The sequence below is a fragment of the Rutidosis leptorrhynchoides genome, chromosome 1 (genome assembly GCF_046630445.1).
Source record: "Rutidosis leptorrhynchoides isolate AG116_Rl617_1_P2 chromosome 1, CSIRO_AGI_Rlap_v1, whole genome shotgun sequence".
Classification (NCBI taxonomy): Eukaryota; Viridiplantae; Streptophyta; class Magnoliopsida; order Asterales; family Asteraceae; genus Rutidosis; species Rutidosis leptorrhynchoides.
In genome coordinates this window covers 83,882,501-83,902,123 of record NC_092333.1, presented here as the reverse complement: position 1 = coordinate 83,902,123, position 19,623 = coordinate 83,882,501, and positions in this window count along the sequence as shown.

Below are 19,623 nucleotides of genomic sequence, written 5' to 3'. Positions count from 1 at the left end.
AAAAAGGGAGCAAATGAAACTCACAATATTGTATTTTGTAGTAAAAATACATATGACGACATTGAACAAGTGTAGGGTTGGCCTCGGATTCACGAACCTATATCATGTATATATATATATATATATATATATATATATATATATATATATATATATATATATATTAACACATATAATGGTAATCGAACAAATTTATATATATATTATTATTAGTTGTTATTTTAGTAACTTATATGTTTCATTAATGGCTTAGCTAACTATATTTATTTTATATACTTTAGATAAATACTTAGTATTTATTATACGAATATCAGTATAGTTATGTTATATGTAATAAATATATTTTCCTTATATATAATATTTATTGAGTAAATTAATAATAGTAATCTTAATAGTAATAATGAAAATAAGAATTTTGATAATAATAATAGCCAATTTGTTTGTAGTAATAATAATATTTTAATAATGATAATAAAAGTAATGTAAATAAAATTATGTAAAAATCATGTTAATGAATGTAATAATAATGATAGTAATAATTTTAATTATAATGTTAATTATAATGTTAATGATAATAACAACAATAATAATAATAATAATAATAATAATAATAATAATAATAATAATAATAATAATAATAATAATAATAATAATAATAATAATAATAATAATAATAATAATATGATAGGAATGCTACCTCAATGTAACAAGCTTTTTTTTTAAAATAAACGTCTCTACCTGGCTCGAATCCATGACCTCTCGCTAACATATAACCCACTTAACCAAGGCTCCGCTTAACATTTTCTGTTTTAATACCCGATTAAATCCATATAACCCATATCATGTATGTTTCTCTTCTTCCCCTAATATACAATCGACACTATCATCAACTTCGCCATTTTGATTATACATCATCACGGTTTCATCATCCAAATCGTGATTCATAATCATTTATCATTAACACTATTATTCGGCATAATCATCATCTATATTCTTCATTATATCGCTATCATCATCTTTATCAATTTCGTACTCGCATAAAATCATATTTATTGCTCATCACCTTCGTTATCATTCCATCATGCTTATTATCATGATTCTTGCTATCCTAATTATTACCATAAACTTTACTATCATTATCCAAATCATTCGTCATTAACGACCCTCATCATCGTTGTGTATTTGTTAGTTAATAGGAACAAGAACCAAATCGTACAGCCTAATTCAATCATTCTTCCTCTTCAAGCTTATAATGTGTAATCGTTATTATGTATCATTTACGATGACTGGAATAACAGAAATAGACACGTAGCTGCAGTTGGGTTTTGTAAAAATATAAAAGGAGTGGGGCTTGGCTACGGCCCAATATGTACAAGTAGATTATTCGCTGGCCAACGGATACTCAATGGCCCAAAGTAGAAGACAATACTCCGTAATATTTTATCAAATTCTGGGTGAGGTTTATTGTATGTAACTGTCGGCTATGAATAAAAAATGTAGTACTCCTTTATCTGTTTAAAAAGAAAACGATAACATATTTTATACTGGATGTCATTCTCAAGGGAAAAGAAAAGGAGGGCAATCATCAACCTTCTTTATTTAATCCCTCCAGTTGTAGTTGATTTAATGAAGAGAGAAGAAAAAAAATAAATCGCAGGTTTCAGCAACTTTATTGTGGGTTTCGATTAACATAAATAATAGGGAAGTAAAAGGAGTTGCGGTTATAGTCTAAGAAGAGAAAGAACATGAAGGTGTTCTTGATGGTGGTTGATGCTTGTTATGGTGTTGGTGTTGGTCTGATTGAAACAGTAACAAAAGAAATAAAGGTGGTGATTATTTGTTTCGTTGAAGATGAAGGGTGGTGGTGATGGTAGTCATTCAATAAACAGAAACACTAGAGTGGTTTTGAGTTGGGTGATATCGTTCGTCGACAGTAACAAGCAACACGAACAGTAATAGAAACACTCGTAGTGGCATTATAAATGTATAATAATAAATAAGATGGGTTTGAGAAAGTGATGTTCAATATGACATGGTGATGTTTTCTCGGCTTCAACAAACCGAGAGTGTGGTTTAAACGAAAAAGGAAACAACGAGCTAGATGAACAACAACCATCATGCTCTTGGGTTATGTTTAGGTGTTGATGTGGGTGGGTTCGTGATGGTCCATGATGGTGGCTCTTTGGTTGGTTAAGGATGACGATGGTAGTCAAGAAGAAGACCTAATTTATGATGCGAGAAAGAAAGAAAGAAATAGTTAAATAGTTTTAATTTGATTTTTCTGCTTTTCACTCGAATTATATTAGCAAGGGATTACATAGAGGTTAACAGATATTATTACAGTTAATCTTACTCAATTGAAGCTTGTTTTGTAGCTTGATTCGTTCGACAATCAAATATTCTGTCAGAAGATGAAATTAAAAAAAATATCACCTTTAACTACTCTTGTTTGTTATTGAAACAAATGGAATCGATTTGTACGACATGAAACAAGTTGGTTACAGTATGATTAAGATATGCAATTGAATTTGGATATATGTGAGGATTCTAGTACGATTTGTAATCAGTTTAGAGACATGATTATCAATTTAAAACAGTTTGATAGTGATGAAAAACAGAAATCGATTGTTATGGTATTGTAGTGTCTAATTGATTTGTACTAAATATCAATCATATACAGTTATGTTGAATTATGAAATCTGCAACCGTGATATATATATTTCTGCATTTATATTTTGTAAATAATTTGTATTATTAAACATTTAAGTATAATAATACTAATAATAATTATAATAATGATTATATTATTAACAATAATATAATAATAATAATAATATATTAATAATCATAAAGATAATAATAAAAATAAATTGTATTATTTTCTAATAACTATAATAATAATAATAATAATAATAATAATAATAATAATAATAATATTAATAATAATAATAATACTAATATTATAAATAATGATATTTATAATAGTAATTATCAAAATGTTAATAAAAATGATGACTTTTAATGATAAAGATAATAATATTATATAATACTACTACAATTAATAATTTAGATATAACAAGTTATATGTATACTAATTTCATATCTATATATTTTATTTCAGAAATAATAATATTAATATTACAGATATTAATATTAGTATTAATAATAATGAAGGTAATAATAATAATGTATAACAATTATGTTTAAACTTGTAATTAAATTAAATATATTACTATTATATATTATTATTTATGTCATATTGATAATATATTTTATGATAATATATCTTAAATATTTATTATATATTACAATATATATGTATATATTCATTTTAATAGTAACTTAGTTATTTTATGTATTATCTTAAATATTCAATTCAATTCAAATGATTAAATTGTATTTTATTATCTCAAATTATTATACATACTACTATTTATATATATATATATATATATATATATATATATATATATATATATATATATATATATATATATATATATATATATATACATACATATTTATTTACAACAATTGTTCGTGAATCATGAACATAGTTCCAAAATTTTCATGACTCAACATTACAGACTTTGCTTATCTTATCGGAAACATATAAAGATTAAGTTTAAAATTGGTCGAAAAATTCCGGGTCGTCACAAACCTCTCAGTGTTTGTAGCGGGTGGATCCTAACCTAGGTAGTGTGGATTCCATCTGATAATGGAAGTTGGTGGTTTCCGGTCTTAGATTGCGGGTTGGGGGTCTCTGGTGTTGTGGGTTCAATTTCTGATTCATCTGTTTCGGTTGCGCCTACGATGTTGGGCCAAATAATGATCTCCTAGTTGGAGATCTGGTGTTTTCATCGAAGGTACGTGCTTTCGCTAGCGAATTCATCTTCATGGCGATTTTTGGGGCACCTCGTGGCAGGAGGGGTTCGCAGTTCTTGATTTTCGGAGGTTCGACAACCTTTAGCATTCTTCCAAAAGCTCGATGTTTCACCGGGAATGGGTTGTTTGTTTAATTGTCCGTATAGTTGTAGTGGCGATTAGTGTTTTCTCGGTCGTCGTCGATGTTATTTTTCTTTTTTTGTGCACTGATATTGCGCCATTTATTCATATTTTTACGTGCAAATATCGGGTCCTACATTCTCAATTTCGAAGGTATTCAAAGATAAAATGTTTGTTTCAAGCAAGATTAGTAAAAAATGGTACAAGAGTTATAACGTGAAGATATTTGATTGACTTATTCATATTTGCTAAAGACTCGAGTTATAAAGTTTTGCGACGAAGGAATAGGAAAAAAAATGAAGAAGTAATGGGACTAAAGTGATGAGGCGCATCACTTAAGTGATGAGCCGCATCACTCTTCAAATATTCAAATCAGACAAAGAGAATTGCGGCGTAATTGGGGAGATGCGACGTATTAGTGAGCGAGTGTCCACAGCCATTTTAGAGTGATGCGGCGCATCACTCATAGCAATGCGGCACATCACTTTGCTTGTTCCGGAAGTCGTTTACAACTATAAATATTTAATTCTTTTGTCAATTTTGGGGGACGAATTTCTTAGCTAGGGTTACGATTTTTACAGCTTTTCAAGGTTATTTTGAGGTGTTCTAACACTTGGATTATTATTGTATCAAGATTTAATTATTGGTAATTTTCTTTTCTTATCTTTGATTTATATCATCATGAATTTTGATCTATCCTTGTGTTTATATGCTTTTATCATGACTATGTCTAGCTAAATTCCTTGTATCCACCTAGATGATTAAACCTAGATGATAGATTGCTTATTTTTATGATTTCTACATAATTATAATTGTTCTTGATTGTTGTTTTATTACTCTCATTGATTAATCCCTTAATTGTATGTTTCATTGATTAATTAATGACAGTTAAGTGATTGATAGACTTGCTAGGTTATGGACACATGATTTAGTGTTCGTTGATTTGTATAAGGGACACCAAACTACAAGTAAACGATAACAATTGACCCATTAATCGAGTAGGTAATAGTGAAGCTAAAAAGGGACACTAATTTATCCTTCACTAACCGATATCTTGAATGATTATTATTTAATTGATTGTGTGCTTGGTTGAAAGATCCGTTGTTGGTTGAACTACTCGCATTGAACCCGTCACATAGGTTATTTATTAGTTAACGATAGTTAATTGTCTATTAATAATTTATGCTTCAACACCTTGTGTGATCTACAATTGTGTGAATACGTAGGGACACCGAAGTAGGAACATAATTGGTGATTGATTTGCATTTAGTTCTTTCAATCGTGAGGTTACATAGGGACACCGAAGTAGCCTAGGTTTTATGAAAATAAAACTGGACTGAGTCACATGATTTATCTGCTTTAACTGAAGCAATCCGGATCCTAGGAAATTGATTCTAGTTGGATACCCTTGTCTCATCTGAATTCTTGTTTATTTACTTTGCGTTAATTAGTTTTAAATCAAAATTCCATTTTATAACTTAAATCTCTAGAATAATTATTAGTCTTTTTAATCCTAAACTCTGCTATCTATGGACGAATTCGTAAGTATATTACAATAAGATTAGGTGCGTTTTAAGCATATCATGCACCTTCAATAGTTTAGGTGTCCTTCATTTGGTGCGTTTTGACATGTTTTTATCCCTTGCAAAGTGTGTTTCGACTCTGTTGGTGGGACTGTTTGATGATGTTTCGTTGTTTAGTCCGTTGTTAGGGTATTTTAGATTTTCCATTGTATCATTTGTACATGTTGATCTTCGAATTCGTTATATAATATTACGGTTTTTTTTAATAAAGTTTAAATTATGTCCGGCTAATTAGTTAAAGAAGCGTTTTTCTCTCTTTAAGAAGGGAGGTGATACTCACACACCAGTTTTTGATCCATACACACTTTTTACCATAAAACTTACAATAATAACCTTAAATTTATCTTGAAACTTTAACCTCTATTATTGTAAATAAGGACATAATAGTCAATTAGGTGTGTATGAATCAACGTTGAGTGTGTGAGTATCATCCCCCTTAAGAAAAGGATGCCACACAACCCATGTTGTACTACAACGCTTTTGCAGAATATATGACCACTATAAATAAAAAAATGTGTATTACATAAACTAAATAATAAAGTTTTTCCTAAAAGTATTTTTAAAAACTCAAGAGAAAACTTCATTTAAAAGATTAAACTTCAAATATATTCGAGAATAAATAACTATTTTCGAGTTCAACTACAAACTAAACCTTGTCACATCCCGCCTTTTTCCGTTTATTTTTCCTTTATACTATTTCAAACTCCGTTATATGTTTATAACATCTCCCGTTAATACGCGTTTCAAAATATCTTGTGTAGGTAATTTAACGCACCCGATTCAAAGTTGAGGGACTAGTTTTGCCAAGAGGCCAAAGATTTGACTAGGTCAACTAGTCAAACCTTCAACCTCATCCACTCATCATTTTCTCATTTTCTTTTCTCTTTTCTTCTCCTACTTTCACATTTCTTTCAATTCACCACATCAAGGAATCATCATCCATTTAATTTCTAGCAAGCTTCAATTCAAACAAAATACATATTTGGAATCCTTGCAACATCCTCTTCGATTCCATATCGATTTCATCAATTTTGGGTAACTTTCTAAAATCACTAATTTTATGTGTTCTTGAGATTTTTGAGTTAAAAGGTTGTTGATTAGTGTCTATGGCTCAAGTCTAGTATGATTATGTGATTTGTATGCTTGTTCTTGTTATTTTGATGTAACTAGTTCATATTGAAAGATAACATGCTTAACCTTGAGATTTGAGTGTTTATATGTTGTTAGATGCTAAGACTTCATGTTTTAATTATGCTCCTAGTGTTACTAGCTTTATTTTGATGTAAAGTTTGATTAAGGAAACCTCCTAAACTTGATTATGAAATTTGGTGAATTTAGTTTAGGGTTTGATGAACTTGAAATGAATCTTAGATGCATTGAATGATTGCCATGTTGTTTTGTTTGCGTTTAGTTGTATTGTATGCTTGATTATCTTTAAAACGGCGTATTACACATGTGCATTAATTTCCCGAATCATAATATGGCATTTATGAACTTGGAGTAATAAATGATGAGCATTAATGGTGATTTTGATATGAGTTTGTTTGGTTTTGATTGAGTAAATGCGTTTAGTTATTCTCCTTGTCAAATTACCTTTCTAATGATATATGATATGCGTTTTAAGTGTTTTCGGTGCATGAGATGTGTTAAATTGTATTTTGGTTCGTGACTTGGACCATTTTTCTGCAAACTGCATGTTTCCCAGGTATTGCGCGCCGCGCATATACCCGCGCGCCGCGCAGAATTAGAAATCCCAGATGTTTGCCTTCGTGGTTAAGTTCTGACCAGGATTTACACTTGGGTGCGCGCCGCGCAACCCATAGCGCGCCGCGCATACTGCCCAGCTCATTTTTGTCTTTGTTTTTCATGTCACAAAAATGTTTCCCGCTTTACTATAACCCCGTTTACCATGAAACTTGACTATTATGCTCGTATATGACTTCTCATCATGAGAAAATTGTCGGACACCCGACCCGACCCCATTGACTTTGACTTTGACCAAGTTTGACTTTTAGTCAAACTTAACCAAACGATTATACAATCGTTCTAACATGCTTAACTACTTGTGTCGTGCATGAAACTTGACAAATTGATCCACGTGCTATATTAATCGAGTCGTAACGAGCCATAGGACTAATTGAACATCTTTGACCCTTCGTGACTATCGTTATTGATACAACCTATTTGTTTAGGTCAAGACTAGCATTGTTTCTTGCACGTTTACTTGTCGAAGTACTTTTTGGTTCGTGCATACAAGGTGAGATCATAGTCCCACTTTTACTCTTTTAAACTTACTTTTGGGATGAGAAAACATAAACAATTCTTTTGAACTAAGTGAACACAAGAACGGGAAAACAAACATTCTACATACGAGTTTAGAACGAAAATCCTCAATCCGATTATCATTAGTTACATCAGATGGTGTAAGCGAGAACTTATGTTATATGGCCATATGGGTTGACAACCCTCATCTTTGACGGTTCGCTACCGTCTACGGATGAAATATATTTTCGGGAAACAGTGTTGTTCTAGCACTAATTTATGGGGTATTCAACGGACGGAATGTTAAGCTTTGATAATTGGGTGCTCGTGAATATTAACTTTTAGAATGTACTATGACTTTATCAATATTGCAACTCTTGTGGTTCAGCTTGCTTTTACTCATTTACTTATTTAAACCTATGATTTCACCAACGTTTTCGTTGACATATTCTCTATGTTTTTCTCAGGTCCTTGAACTTAGGTGATACATGCTTCCGCACATACTTTTTGATACTTGCATTGGATGTCGAGTATACTTGCATACGTGGAGCGTCTTTTTGGCTATTTTAAACTATGTCGCACGTGTTTCATATGAACAATAACTTTTGTTATGTACTTGTCTTGGGAATTACTTTTGTAAACATTGAAACATCCTTTATGAAATGTATGCGACATATTTTCGGTCAAACTTTGTTATAAATACTTATAACCATGTAATGGGACCATACGTAGATGACGCCGTCACTTGACGATTTTTCAGGGTCGCTACAAGTGGTATCAGAGCCTTGGTTGTAGGGATTTAGAGTTCATTAGTGTCAACCCCGAGTCATAGGGTACATTGGTGAGTCTAGACTACAACCGGCATATAGACTTGACATAGGAATTACCTGACTACTTGTGCATTTATACTCGAACTCTCTTACTCATATCTACTCTTATTCTATCTTACTCTTGCGTTGTATGATTTAATTGACACGCCACCTTGACTATATGTAGTAATGTCGAATGCACATATGAATTAGGGTAATATAATTTCCGGGATTATATTACGGTGACTCATATGAACATTCCGACATTATGACATAAAGAATTTAAGGCGAGTCAAGGATAATTTTTCTCTCTATCTTTATTTCATATCACGGTTAGTATTATTTAGAATACTAACCAACAGTATTCTGGTGTTTTGAAGGAACAATGGCTCGTCGATGCGCCCCTCCCGAAACTCCCGAACAAGCTTTGCAACGCATGATAGCCACCGCCGTGGATGCGGCCATGGCCGGTCACTCGTCCAACAACAACAATAATAACAACAACAACCAAGGAGCCGGTAACTCTAGCGAAGGGTGCTCCTACAAAGCTTTCATGGGGTGCAAACCTCACTCTTATGATGGAACCGGGGGACCGGTTGTGCTTACTCGTTGGTTTGAACAAACCGAGGCCGTCTTTAGCATAAGCGGTTGTCGGGACCAAGACAAGGTCAAATACTCCACCCACACTTTCTCCGGTGTTGCTCTCACTTGGTGGAACACCTACGTTCAATCGGTGGGAACCGATGAAGCTCATGCCCTTTCTTGGGCCGATTTGAAGGAAAAGATGATTGTTGAATATTTTCCGCGCGAAGAAACCCGCAAGCTTGAGCAAGAGCTAAGAGCTTTGAAGGCGGTCGGAAACGACCTCAAGGCTTACAATCTACGCTTCGCCGAACTATCTTTGATGTGTCCTAGTCTCGTTAGCCCCGAATCTCAAAGGATTGAGCTCTACATGCACGGTCTCCCAAAAAGCATCAAACAAGGGGTGATGTCATCCAAACCCACTACTCATCAAGCCGCTATGAACATGGCCCGCCAATTAATTGAGACGGTTGACGAAATTGTAGTGCCGGCTCCTAAGGCCGAAGACAAGTCGGGTGGCAACAAGAGGAAATGGGAAGCCACTCCATCAACCAACTACAACAACAACACCTTCACCAAAAAGCCCTTCAACAACGACGGCAAGAAGGGTTATGTCGGAAACTTACCTTTGTGCAACAAGTGCCACAAACATCATTACGGTGAATGTAACAAGCTAATTTGTCACCGTTGCCAAGGAGTTGGTCATAGGGCCAACAATTGCACAAGCACCGCCCCCGTCGCTCGAAAGGGGCCCAATCCTCCAAGGACGGTCACTTGTTATGAATGTGGCCAAACGGGCCATTATAAGAACGAATGCCCGAAGAAGAAAGCCAACCCCAACAACCGAGGCCGAGCCTTTAACATCAACACCGAGGAAGCCCGAGATGACAACGAACTAGTCACGGGTACGTTTCTTCTCAACAACACTTATGTTACTTGCTTATTCGATTCGGGTGCCGATAAATGTTTTGTGTCTAAGACTTTGACTCCTACTCTTTGCACTCCACCACACCCTTTAGATACTACTTATTCCATCGAAGTGGCCGATGGAAAACTCTTAAGTGCCGACACATATTACCGGGGGTGTACTTTAAACATTTTGGGTAATGAATTTGAAATTGACTTGATACCCATGGAACTAGGAAGTTTTGATGTAATAATCGGTATGAATTGGATGGTCAAAAATAAATCTCACATTCTTTGCGACCTTCACGCAATCCGAATTCCTATCGAGAACGGTGAACCATTGATTGTCTATGGCGACAAAAATTTCACCGGACTCAATCTCGTTTCATGCCTTAAAGTTCGAAAGCTACTTCGCAAGGGTTGTTTCGCAATTCTTGCTCACATTAAGAAAGTCGAGGCCGATGAGAAGCGCATCGATGATGTGCCAATTGTTAGTGACTTTTCCGATGTATTTCCCGACGAATTACCGGGTCTTCCACCTCATCGACCGGTTGAATTTCAAATCGATCTTATTCCGGGAGCCGCACCCGTAGCACGTGCGCCATATAGACTCGCTCTATCCGAATTACAAGAATTGCAAAGTCAAATCCAAGAGTTACTCGACTGTGGTTTCATTCAACCTAGCCATTCACCATGGGGCGCTCCGATTTTGTTCGTCAAGAAGAAAGACGGATCCCTACGAATGTGCATTGATTATCGTGAACTAAACAAATTGACGGTTAAGAACCGATATCCTCTTCCTCGCATCGATGATCTTTTTGATCAACTACAAGGTTCTCGTGTATATTCAAAAATCGATCTCCGTTCGGGTTATCATCAACTAAGGGTTAAGGGGGAAGATGTCTCCAAAACCGCTTTCCGGACTCGTTACGGTAGTTACGAGTTTCTTGTCATGCCTTTCGGTCTCACTAACGCACCGGCGGTGTTCATGGATCTCATGAACCGCGTGTGCAAACCTTACCTCGACAAATTCGTTATCGTGTTCATTGACGATATTTTGGTCTATTCTAAAAGCGAAGAGGAACACAAAGAACATCTCCGACTCGTGCTTGAACTCTTGAGAAAAGAACAACTCTATGCCAAGTTCTCCAAGTGTGAATTTTGGTTGAAGGAAGTTCAATTCCTCGGTCACGTTGTAAGTGATCAAGGCATTAAAGTCGATCCCGCAAAAATCGAAGCCATTAGTAAATGGGAGACTCCTACTACTCCTACTCAAATTCGTCAATTCTTAGGTCTCGCCGGATACTATCGTAAATTCATCAAGGATTTCTCCTTAATCGCTCGCCCTCTAACCGCGTTAACTCACAAGGAACGAAAATTCGTTTGGACATCCGAACAAGAAACCGCTTTCCAAATCTTGAAAACTAAGCTAACCACCGCTCCTATCTTGTCACTTCCCGAAGGCAATGATGATTTTGTTGTATATTGTGATGCCTCGAAAAACGGTTATAGGTGTGTACTAATGCAACGAAAGAAAGTCATTGCTTATGCCTCTCGACAACTCAAAGTCCACGAACGAAACTACACGACACATGATCTTGAACTCGGTGCCGTCATCTTTGCACTTAAGTTATGGAGACATCATCTTCTTGGTACCAAAAGTACTATCTTTACCGATCACAAAAGTCTCCAACACATCTTCGATCAAAAGCAACTAAACATGAGACAATGAAGGTGGATTGAAACCTTGAACGATTATAATTGCGAGCTTCGTTACCACCCCGGGAAGGCAAATGTAGTGGCCGATGCCTTAAGTCGAAAGGAAAGAACGGTACCTCTTCGCGTCCGAGCATTAAACATCACCATCCACTCCAACCTTAATAGCCAAATTCGGGTAGCTCAAGAGGAGGCTCTTAAAGACAACCACATCGGGCGTGAACTTTTAAACATTCTCGTCTCTCGATTCGAAGTTAAGAAGAACGGACTTCGATATTACACCGGAAGAATTTGGGTGCCTAGATACGGCGATTTACGAAACCTCATCCTAGACGAAGCCCACAAATCACGATACTCGATTCATCCCGGCGCCAATAAGATGTACCATGACCTTAAAGAACAATATTGGTGGCCGAACATCAAAAAGGAAGTTGCTAGATACGTTGCCAAATGTTTGACTTGCGCTAAAGTCAAAGCCGAACACCAAAGACCGTCTGGGTTACTTCAACAACCCGAGATCCCGCAATGGAAGTGGGAAAGGATCACGATGGATTTTATCACCAAATTACCGAAAACGTCGGGCGGTTATGATACTATTTGGGTCATTGTCGATCGCCTCACCAAATCCGCGCACTTTCTCGCCATGAAAGAAACCGACAAAATGGAGAAACTTGCACAACTTTACATCAAGGAGATCGTAGCCCGTCACGGTGTACCTTTATCGATTATCTCCGACCGAGATGGTCGTTTCATTTCTAGATTTTGGCGCACTTTACAAGAAGCGTTGGGAACGCGTTTAGACATGAGCACCGCATATCATCCTCAAACCGATGGACAAAGTGAACGTACGATACAAACCTTGGAGGACATGCTACGAGCTTGTGTTGTTGATTTTGAAAAGCTTGGGACAAGCACTTACCTCTCGCCGAATTCTCTTACAACAATAGTTATCATGCGAGTATCCAGGCCGCACCTTTTGAAGCGTTATATGGTCGAAAATGTCGCTCTCCTCTTTGTTGGGCCGAAGTGGGTGACGTGCAAATTTCCGGGCCCGAACTCATTCACGAAACAACCGAGAAGATTCTTCAAATCCGAGATAAGCTTCGGACGGCCCGGAGTCGTCAAAAATGCTATACCGACAAAAGACGCAAGGACCTCGAATTTCAAGTCGATGACCGCGTCATGTTAAAAGTCGCACCTTGGAAAGGCATCATCCGTTTTGGGAAACGTGGGAAACTAAATCCACGGTATGTTGGTCCTTTCGAAATCTTAGAGCGTGTTGGGACCGTTGCGTATCGTTTGGATCTTCCGCCTCAACTAAGCTCCGTCCATCCTACCTTTCATGTATCTAACTTGAAGAAATGTCTTGCCGAGCCCGATATCGTCGTCCCTCTCGAGGAACTCACTATTAATGACAAACTCCACTTTGTGGAGGAACCGGTTGAAATTGTGGGCTACGTCGAGAAGGAATTAAAACAAAGCCGGATCCCGATTGTTAAGGTTCGTTGGAACGCCAAAAGGGGACCCGAGTTTACTTGGGAAAGAGAAGATCAAATGCGAAAGAAACACCCTCATCTATTCCCGGTTCCGGAATCGTCGGATTCCGAGGAGGAAACAACGATTACTACGCCTGCTTAAATTTCGGGACGAAATTTCTTTTAAGGTGTAGGTAATGTCACATCCCGCCTTTTTCCGTTTATTTTTCCTTTATACTATTTCAAACTCCGTTATATGTTTATAACATCTCCCGTTAATACGCGTTTCAAAATATCTTGTGTAGGTAATTTAACGCACCCGATTCAAAGTTGAGGGACTAGTTTTGCCAAGAGGCCAAAGATTTGACTAGGTCAACTAGTCAAACCTTCAACCTCATCCACTCATCATTTTCTCATTTTCTTTTCTCTTTTCTTCTCCTACTTTCACATTTTCTTTCAATTCACCACATCAAGGAATCATCATCCATTTAATTTCTAGCAAGCTTCAATTCAAACAAAATACATATTTGGAATCCTTGCAACATCCTCTTCGATTCCATACCGATTTCATCAATTTTGGGTAACTTTCTAAAATCACTAATTTTATGTGTTCTTGAGATTTTTGAGTTAAAAGGTTGTTGATTAGTGTCTATGGCTCAAGTCTAGTATGATTATGTGATTTGTATGCTTGTTCTTGTTATTTTGATGTAACTAGTTCATATTGAAAGATAACATGCTTAACCTTGAGATTTGAGTGTTTATATGTTGTTAGATGCTAAGACTTCATGTTTTAATTATGCTCCTAGTGTTACTAGCTTTATTTTGATGTAAAGTTTGATTAAGGAAACCTCCTAAACTTGATTATGAAATTTGGTGAATTTAGTTTAGGGTTTGATGAACTTGAAATGAATCTTAGATGCATTGAATGATTGCCATGTTGTTTTGTTTGCGTTTAGTTGTATTGTATGCTTGATTATCTTCAAAACGGCGTATTACACATGTGCATTAATTTCCCGAATCATAATATGGCATTTATGAACTTGGAGTAATAAATGATGAGCATTAATGGTGATTTTGATATGAGTTTGTTTGGTTTTGATTGAGTAAATGCGTTTAGTTATTCTCCTTGTCAAATTACCTTTCTAATGATATATGATATGCGTTTTAAGTGTTTTCGGTGCATGAGATGTGTTAAATTGTATTTTGGTTCGTGACTTGGACCATTTTTCTACAAACTGCATGTTTCCCAGGTATTGCGCGCCGTGCATATACCCGCGCGCCGCGCAGAATTAGAAATCCCAGATGTTTGCCTTCGTGGTTAAGTTCTGACCAGGATTTACACTTGGGTGCGCGCCGCGCAACCCATAGCGCGCCGCGCATACTGCCCAGCTCATTTTTGTCTTTGTTTTTCATGTCACAAAAATGTTTCCCGCTTTACTATAACCCCGTTTACCATGAAACTTGACTATTATGCTCGTATATGACTTCTCATCATGAGAAAATTGTCGGACACCCGACCCGACCCCGTTGACTTTGACTTTGACCAAGTTTGACTTTTAGTCAAACTTAACCAAACGATTATACAATCGTTCTAACATGCTTAACTACTTGTGTCGTGCATGAAACTTGACAAATTGATCCACGTGCTATATTAATCGAGTCGTAACGAGCCATAGGACTAATTGAACATCTTTGACCCTTCGTGACTATCGTTATTGATACAACCTATTTGTTTAGGTCAAGACTAGCATTGTTTCTTGCACGTTTACTTGTCGAAGTACTTTTTGGTTCGTGCATACAAGGTGAGATCATAGTCCCACTTTTACTCTTTTAAACTTACTTTTGGGATGAGAAAACATAAACGATTCTTTTGAACTAAGTGAACACAAGAACGGGAAAACAAACATTCTACATACGAGTTTAGAACGAAAATCCTCAATCCGATTATCATTAGTTACATCAGATGGTGTAAGCGAGAACTTATGTTATATGGCCATATGGGTTGACAACCCTCATCTTTGACGGTTCGCTACCGTCTACGGATGAAATATATTTTCGGGAAACAGTGTTGTTCTAGCACTAATTTATGGGGTATTCAACGGACGGAATGTTAAGCTTTGATAATTGGGTGCTCGTGAATATTAACTTTTAGAATGTACTATGACTTTATCAATATTGCAACTCTTGTGGTTCAGCTTGCTTTTACTCATTTACTTATTTAAACCTATGATTTCACCAACGTTTTCATTGACAGATTCTCTATGTTTTTCTCAGGTCCTTGAACTTAGGTGATACATGCTTCCGCACATACTTTTTGATACTTGCATTGGATGTCGAGTATACTTGCATACGTGGAGCGTCTTTTTGGCTATTTTAAACTATGTCGCACGTGTTTCATATGAACAATAACTTTTGTTATGTACTTGTCTTGGGAATTACTTTTGTAAACATTGAAACATCCTTTATGAAATGTATGCGACATATTTTCGGTCAAACTTTGTTATAAATACTTATAACCATGTAATGGGACCATACGTAGACGACGCCGTCACTTGACGATTTGTCGGGCTCGCTACAAACCTAAAACTCGAGCACACGACAAACAACCAAGAAGCAAACTAAAAAATCCACAAAGAAAACAAGACTAAGCATACAAGCAATGAGGCAATACAAAGAGGAAAAATAATTAACATAAAGCGAAAATATATGCGCTATCATTAACCATACCACCTGAGGAAGACACGCCGAACAAAAACAAAGTTTATATAGATACAAATATTATATATTATATATGATCATTTAAACTCTATTTAAATGTATTTATTAAGTTCTTTACTAATGTATACTCTTGTAACAAACTTTAAACTGTGTTTATCAAGTCATATTATTATTAATTATTATTATTATATTTATATATCATTTAAATTTTCTCTTTATCATTATCATTATAAATGCAATATAATATTTACTTCCATATATATATATTTTTTTCAAAAATAATTTTTTTTGAAAATCAGATGTGATTGAAAAAAAAAATTAAAAATTATTTTTTTCGAATTTTTTTTTTTACAATCACATGAGATTCTGCATTTCAATCTTATGTGATTATAACTCAATTACATGTGATTGTACAATTCAATCACATGTAATTGTGTAGGTAAATCACATGTGATTGTAAAAAAAAAAAAAATTTCGAAAAAAAATTTCAATAAAAATATTTTCGAAAAAGAAAAATTTTTTAAATTTCTTTTTTTAATCACATGTGATTTTCGCGCCACATATCGCGTTTTCATTGGTTATTTGGATCTCAACTTAATTTGTGAATTCAAATGAATATTCTTCAATTTTTATATAGATAAAATAAAAATAAATGCAATAAAGGAGTTGTTCTGGCAAAAAAATGAGGAGATATCAAGGTGTTAAATATTTGAATTATTTTTCACCAAATTTGATATAAAACTAAAATTACTTAATTTACATACTTCAAAGTGATATTTTAATTCTAAGACTCGCCATATTGAATGACATACTTGTTTCGATCATTTTATAATCAATATTATTTATATATATATATATATATATATATATATATATATATATATATATATATATATATATATATATATATATTGAAAGGATTCAGAGAGAACTAAGGATGAGAAAGAACCTAGAGAACTTACATATTAATCCACATTCACTACCATATGCATCTATTCTTTAAAAAAAATTAAAAAAAGAAAAAACATTTAAAAAATTTCAGAAATTTTTTTTTCTTTAAACAATTTTTTTTAAAAAAATCCACGTCATCAAAGACTGACTGCCACGTCAGCACAAACCGACTGCCACGTCAGCATATACTGACTGCACATCAGCACAGACTGACACCCACGTCAGTACAGACTGACACGTGTCAGTCTACGTGGCACAGATTGACACGTGTCAGCCTGCGTGGCACAGACTGACACGTGTCAGTCTGCGTGGCACAGACTGAGCCACATGTCAGTCTGCGATGACATGGCAGTCAGCCTGCGCTTACGTGGCAGTCAGTCTGCGCTGAGGTGGTAATCAGTCTGTGCTAATGTGGCAGTCAGTCTGCGCTGACGGGATTTTTAAAAATAAAAAAGTTAAAAAAAGAAAAAAAAGTTAAATTTTTTTTTCGAAATTTTTTTTTTTCGAATTTTTATAATTTTTTTTTTTAAAGAGTAGGTGCATATGATAGGTGAACATGCATTAATATCTGAGTTCTTTAGGTTCTCTCCCTACGTAAGTTCTCCATGGATCATCACCCAATATATATATATATATATATATATATATATATATATATATATATATATATATACATACATATATCAAGTATAAGGGGTATTTATAGGGGCCGTTAAAAAAATATAAAAAAATCCAGATAAAAATACGTGGATTGTTAATGATCAATCCTGGATTAAAGAGTTACTTAATTAATGATTGAGTGCAATGATATTAAGACGGAGAATGGGATGTTTGATGATTGTTTTAGGCCCTGATGATCGTCTTTCACTTTTTAATCAAGTGATCAACCATCCCAACCCGGTCTTGATTGTTAATTAGCATGATTCACCTTAACTCAATGTAAATGTTCCTTGGGCAAAGTCACAAGTGAAAATTACAAAGGTCTGGGCAAATGGCAGAGAATCAACAACCTATAAATGAGAGGCCAAGCTCTCTATTTATAGTTTCCAGAATATTCGCGGTATGCGGATTGTATAATCATCCGCACAATCTTAGCGAAAATAACCCGCAGTCTTTTATTAACGTGCCATGATCCGCAGACTTAATTTTCAGCGGATATGGAAAGTCCTTTAAATATGCTTCGCGTAACTTCTACTTTTAGCCTTTAGCAATTAAAATATACATATACAATGTTATGTATATGATCAAGTCCCCCCAGTTTATTATGATACATTTTTCACAAAAAAATGTATCATGATAAACTCTAAAAATAAAATTCGCAATTATTTATGACCGCGAACCGCATTGAAACGTTTCGCTATGCCTTTGTTATCGTTAGAGAAAACAAAGTTACCGTTTCTATCCATTGGCGAAAAATATTATCGTTTAATCATAATGATGGATACTTAATCATAATCGATTAACATTCCCATCTCACCTATATATAGCGGTATCATCGACCACAAAATCCTTACTCGCCACTTAAAACATTTGCAATTAATCAAATTCACAGCCAATCTCCACAACCTTTACATTACTTATCCTTTATCATCAAAAATGAAAATCGACGAAGTTGATAGCAAAGTAAACCCTAAGACCCTGATTACGAAGCTACTAACAAGTTCGAAGTCTAAATCGACAGCATCGTCTGGTAAAGAGAAGCAGGCGATTCCAGTTGTCGGTTTAACTTCAAAATCACCGCTCACCAAACCAGGCTCCGCCAAATGACCATACCAGACGAGTAACATCACCATCAGCCCGTAGTATGATATTGTCCGCTTTGGACACAAGCCGATCACCGACGGGCTACCCGCGCACGAGTACAACCCCGGATCGCACTTCTACCTCACGGATTTGCTTCTCGGGTAAACACCCTCAAAACGCGTCATACCAGAAGAGGTATCCACACCCTTATAAGGAGTGCTTTGTTTTCCTCTCCCACCGATGTGGGACGAGTCTGTTACAACTCTCCCCCCCTTCGGGACACTGCGTCCCCGCAGTGTACATCGATGCGGGCCCCAGCTCTGATACCATAAGTAACATCACCATCAGCCCGTAGTATGATATTGTCCGCTTTGGACACAAGCCGATCACCGACGGGCTACCCGCACACGAGTACAACCCCGGATCGCACTTCTACCTCACGGATTTGCTTCTCGGGTAAACACCCTCAAAACGCGTCATACCAGAAGAGGTATCCACACCCTTATAAGGAGTGCTTTGTTTTCCTCTCCCACCGATGTGGGACGAGTCTGTTACAAGACGCCTCCGTCATCTCAAAGCAAGAAGCTAAAATAGCGCGAAACTACCCTCTTTGAGAATCCGATTACATCCAACTATGAGGCTGAGCAGCAGATGGGTAAGCCAAGAACATTACCTCCTTATCGTAACATTTGCACTTTTTATGCTTCTTCGCTAATTAACATATTTGTTTTTATCACAGGTGATTAAACTGGTGACCCAATCTTTCCAAGCCCTGGTACCGTTGAGCAAATCACTGAGCTATTCCGCACTCCACTCGACTCCTATAGGGTGAGAGTTGTCGGATTGTCAGGATATACGTGCACTTCCTCTTCT